We start from the raw sequence: 6034 nt of genomic DNA, 5'->3' as shown, positions 1-6034 counted from the left end.
AAGAAACTTTCTGTTTGGGTTGATGTGTTGTCGGATATTTCCAGTGGAATTTGTTGGACATTTCCATAGATTTTTTCCAGGATGGACAAAATCGATAACACAATTTCATAATTAATTTAAATTGACTTTGGGGGGTATGCGTAACCAGTTGATTTATTAATTCGTTAATAAATAAGAAAACCTATGCACAGTAACCAGCTTACTTATTTATAAATAAGTTTCTTATTAAAATGGCCGTTGAAAGCTTAATTTCAAATTTATAAGTATTCCTATGCACACAGTACACAGTAGAGTCTTCTAAATTCGAACGCTCGGGGGTATTTTTACATTTCTCACCTCCCAAATTCGAACGATTTTTTCAAAACTAACGAAATTTGTGTGAGATTAAATTGTACTTTCAATCAAATTCCCGTAGTTTCTCACAAGTCTTAGTGGTAACATACTTCCTTTTCATTTTACACGACCATAATCTATCTAAACATTCAGGAAGAAGCTGTTGTCGAGATTTTCCACCGATAGCGAAATAGAGCCCGGCTGGTGGATTCCCTTCCCTGTTCGCGGGAAATTCATATTTCCCTCCTCTCGCTCCAAGCAAGGACTTTTACTGGCGGTATAGTTCTGTTGCCTGCCGTGTGGGGGATTGACTGACAGGAGACACTGGCAGTCAGTCGGTGACATGGCCTGGAAGAGTTCGGATGGAGGCACAGAGCTGGGTCGCTGCCGGGCAATTGGCCGCGATAAGCCTTGGTCTCCCTAAGGAATCTTTCAGGGCAGAAGCCCGGCTACAAGCACATAAATATGATTTTCATTCACCAAGAATACGAACTTTCTAACATAACCTCACAATCGACATTTTGAATCCAAACGGCGTTCGAATTTGAGAGATTAAGATTTGAGAGACTCTACTGTACTTAACATTTTATTAACTAATAAAATTTTTGATTTATAAATATGCTCCTCGAGAGGAGCTTGTTAGACTTATTATCGTCAAATTAAGTAGAAAAACATTAAGAATTGATATAATTTACGAGGTAAAATACGATTTATGTGGTCTTATACAGTTTTACAGGTGATCACCTTAAAATCAAGTAAAATGGTTTTGATGAGAAACTTTAAAAATTTTAATTTTTTTTTATAATCAAGTTAAAATAATTTGGGACTGTGAGGAAAAAGAGCTATTCCGGCTATTCCCTATTGAATCTTTAATAAATAAATACGAACACCAATTTTTTGCTAATAGTTTTATTTCTTTGCCTTTATCATGGATCTATTCGAAAAATGGAAATATCTAGTGAAGAGATTAAATTCCACTATGCAATTCTTTATTATTCGTTTTATTTAAAAGTTTCTTTCACAATTTAATAATGAATAATAAATATTTTCTCAACTTTCGCTCTTTTGACCTATTGTGATACTATACTTGGCATAGTAATGCTAATTACACAGTGCAACAAAATGAAACTTTTTTTCTTGGGATGGAAAATAATGAGTAGTTTCTTGTTCCTTGATGTATCCTGAACATTTCTCTCGAAGAAACTTGTGGTCCATCACGTCAAGTTTCTGAGATATCTTAAGAAAAAGATCTTTAAGAAATTTTACGAAATATTTGAAAAAAATTGTTTATAATCAATTACGGTACATCCTAGGATGTTGGTATCAAAGGATATCTCAAGGATGTGTAGAGGAGGATTCAAGGACAATTTTCCTTGAACATCGCATATCCCTATCCCTTCATTTTTTAGATTTGTTTCATAAACTCCTAAATATCCTCCAAATCCATGAAAAGGATGTGTGGGACAACTTGAATCCTTTACAAAAATTGTCTCCTGAATATCATAGGGTCGTAAAATATACCGTTATCCAGAAATTACGTATTTGAATGACTTATGAACCACAGAATTTTCTCTCAAAAATTTATTATTTTATTTCATATCTTCTACAAATAAATTCTAATGTCTCATAAGTTTAATTTTCTTTGTAATCCACCATCCAGCACATTTATGCCAAAAGAAAATCAAGATTCTTGCTTTTGTACCATTTTTCGTAAGGTGCAGCGATTTGATGGTATTTTTCTCCGTGCTCATCTGATTCTGTTGATTTTTGTCTTAAAAAAATATCAAAGTGACAATACAGCACGTGGATTTTCAGTGATATATTCACATCCATTTCTTTAAATTCTGAAATCATTTTTTGCACAAGATTTTCGATAATTTCTGTTCTGGTGCCTCCCAAACAATAGCGAATTGCATTTTTGACCGACTCTCACGCAATTTTTTTTTTTCATTTGGCAGCAGAGAATTTGTGAAAATTGAATCCTTTTCCATCTTTCGGATGTCAGGATCCGTGAAAACATCTTCTTCCATTTTTGCGATGCCGAGTTTTGGAATAACTTCCTTCAAACGCTTGAGAGCCGCTTGCTCGTAATTTAGGGATTTTATAAAACTCTTTACAATTCCCAATTTTATGTGGAATTGTGGTAACATAATTTTGTCCTTTTTGTGAGACCTTTAATGTGCGCCCTTACTCATCAAATTAGGTCAAATGACAGAAGATATGATGTTTTGAATTTCGTTAACTTTGACCGCTCATAGCTCGGGTCAGGTGTAATCGATCGACTTAATTTTTTTTTGTTTAATAGGGATAATCTGCAGCTATAACATACTAACCATACTAAAATTTCCGCCCGCTGCACAAAGGTATTTTTGAGTTATTTTATTTAGTGAATTGAAAAACCTTCATTTTGATAATACCGCCACTAGCGATGGTTTTATGAACTTGGGACGTTAGAATGGGAAGTGGCATTTTACGAGAGCTTTCCAAAACGCCTTCTTTTTTTAAATTCTGACAATTAGAACCAGATTTATGGCCGTTTTAAGAATTTTTTTTGGACCCTTATAGTTCGGGTCAGGGGGGTCGGGGGACCTTAAGTTTGGAAATGATCGAAAGCCCTAAGGTCCAGCTATAACATACTAAAATTTGAGAGCGATCGATGCCATATCGAAGTCTTATTGGTTTATAGTGCATGTTGTTAATATATGAAATAAAATAATGAATTTTTGAGAGAAAATTCTGTGGTTCATAAGTCATTCAAATACGTAATTTCTGGATAACGGTATATTTTACGTCCCTATGATATTTAGGAGACAATTTTTGTAAAGGATTCAAGTCGTCCCACACATCCTTTTCATGGATTTGGAGGATATTTAGGGGTTTATGAAACAAATCTAAAAAATGAAGGGATAGGGATTATGCGATGTTCAAGCAAGATTGTCCTTGAATCCTCCTCTACACATCCTTGAGTTATCCTTTGATACCAACATCTTAGGATGTACCGTTATTGATTATAATAAAAACAACTTTATTTCAAATATTCGAAAAAAATTCTGAAAGATTTTTTTCTTAAGATATCGCAGAAACTTGAGGTGATGGACCACAAGTTTCTTTGGGAGAAATGTTCAGGACATACCAAGGAACAAGAAAATACTCATTATTTTCCATCCCATTTTTGGCTGTTGCACAGTGTTATTAGCATTATATTGCTAAATTTCAGAATTTGTATTTACCGTGTAAACAGACGGAATTTCCACGGGAATTCCCACGAGCAAATGGTAAATTTGCTATACAAGCGCCCTCTGCAAAAGTGCACGAAACTGCCCGAATGTCTTGAAATATTTTGAATTTCAAATGGAAATTTTCCGTTGGAGGGTGAAATATTCAATTTTCTAAAATGGAAAAAAGCTATCTCGCTCGAGATAGCTTTTTGCTTCCGGAGAATTCCGAAAATTTAATTTGGAGTGTTTTTAAGCAAATAATATATGAAAAAACATGTAAAATCTCCTGTAGTGATCAAAACATTGATTTTAAAAGCAAATTTGAAATCGAATAATAATACTATAATAATTTTGAAAGGATTAGTGTTTCTGGATTAAATTAAATATTTATCAAAAACATTTAAGAAGAGGTTTAAATGATTGGAAAGGCAGATTCAAAATTTATCTTTTTCAATAAATCCCATTATTGAAAAATGTAAAGAATATAATAATGTAGATAAGGAAATACAAAGAATAGTAAGAACTATCGAAGTTCACTGATGAAAATTATAGCCAGAAACCAAATAAACTGCCTTTTCGGATATAAAATATTACTTCAATATTTTTTATTGTTTACTTTTTTTTGGAAATAAAATTTTAAAATATTTTACAGTCTTCTTGTTTTTTAAAACAATTTGTATTCAATTATTATACAATTAACTAATTTTTGTAAACATCTCTGTTCCGAATGAATTGACTGCTTGGTCACCCAGGGATATTTTATACATTTCTTCCAACACTTTATAAAATTTTAAATTATCAGCACTACAATTAAACGAAAATTAATCAATAGGTCCTATCAGCAAAGATATCCAAAGCCTGTCGTTGATTTATCCACTTTAATTGGGGTTTTTGACGAGATATTTTCGCTATAACAACGTTTCTAATCATTTCTCGAGAAATTTTAAAAGATTTTCCATGAAATGTATTAATAGATAATATTACTAATATCCTTTTGGTCTATTAAAGCCACTTTAATAATATAAAGTACGTAAAATATCTTCTAAATACACATTCCGTTATTTATATTCGGAAAAAACACAATTTGAAATTCAAATCTTCGGAGCATTTTTGTGTTGCGCTTAAAATCCACCAGAGGCGCATAGAGCGGATGGTAAAAATTTGACAGTTCAATATGGGAATTTCCATCCGGAATTCCCATCCGGAATGGAAAATCTCATGGGAATTCCCGTGGGAATTCCGTCTGTTTACACGGTTACTGGGACGTTTCACCACTCACTCAAAGATGAAAAATCTTAAAATCTTTCTATTATTAGAAGAAGACAGTAGACTAGACAGTTTTTACAAAAGTTTTGCCTATGTCTATCATACTCCTTCGCACCCTTCTTCCTCTTACGAATATTACAAAAATGAGTCAATTATTTCGAATACGAAAAATAGACGTTTGTAAAACGTTTGGTTTGTCTAAGAAAGAGATATAAATTTTTTATTCCACGAAATCTTACTGATCTAAAATGTGTTTTAGAGTCATTACTTACCAATTTAATTTTTTGCATTACCAAATTTGCTAATTTAGGGGAGACAGGGATAAAATTTATCAAAACGAAAATTTCAATATTCACTATTTTTTAAAATAAAAGAGAGACTGAGGCTTGAAGTTTATTATAGATAGCCTTCATGAACCTTCTTAAATTTACAAAGTTGTGAGGGATTCGAGGAAGGATTATGTAAAATAAAAAATAATGAAATTTTGAGCCCTATTTTTGGAAAATTTGGCTTACAGAAAATATGAATATTGATTAGCTCAATTTAAGCACATTTCTCGTTAAGATAGAGAAAAATTATCTTTGACAAAGTTGTAGAGCAGAGGTGTGCAGTGTGCAATAACCGTTTGAAGCCGAACAAACTTATTTTGACGTTTATTAGGTTTCATGGTTCTTGAACACCTCTGTGTAGAGGAATAAATTTCCTATATAAAAGATGTCTATTTGATATTTTTAACGCTTGCGAGAGTAAAACCTTACAAATTATCTGAAGACTGACAAAATTTGCCATTAAGAATATGCTTATTGTAAAACGTTTAAGTTTCCTCAGAATTCGTGAAGGAATTAAATGTGCATTTTGACAAGTTTTGCCCCAGTCTCCCCTACCTAAAATATTTTTTCCAATTATTAAAATTGAACTATTTTTTGCAATAATAAGGATCATTGATTATTCTCCAAATGAATATGAAATGGTTAAAAATGCTTTACTCCTCCTGGCAAAAATTATTCATTTGTACTTTTGTTGAATTACAAAAGAAATAAAAAATAGAGAATAAATCTATGTAATCGATGTAATTACCCCCGTGAGGCACGTAGCTGTCAACGGGCGATTCAGAAACATTTCCAAACTGGGCTTAACTGATTACTTTATATTCTTTTTTTGCTTTCTTTTTTTCTCTTTTTCCTATTATTTATTGTTTTCTTTCCTTTTTCCTTTTT

Source organism: Phlebotomus papatasi, chromosome 1 (genome assembly GCF_024763615.1).
Source record: "Phlebotomus papatasi isolate M1 chromosome 1, Ppap_2.1, whole genome shotgun sequence".
Lineage (NCBI taxonomy): Eukaryota > Metazoa > Arthropoda > Insecta > Diptera > Psychodidae > Phlebotomus > Phlebotomus papatasi.
The sequence above is the reverse complement of the archived record's forward strand: the minus strand, read 5'-3'. Positions refer to the sequence as shown.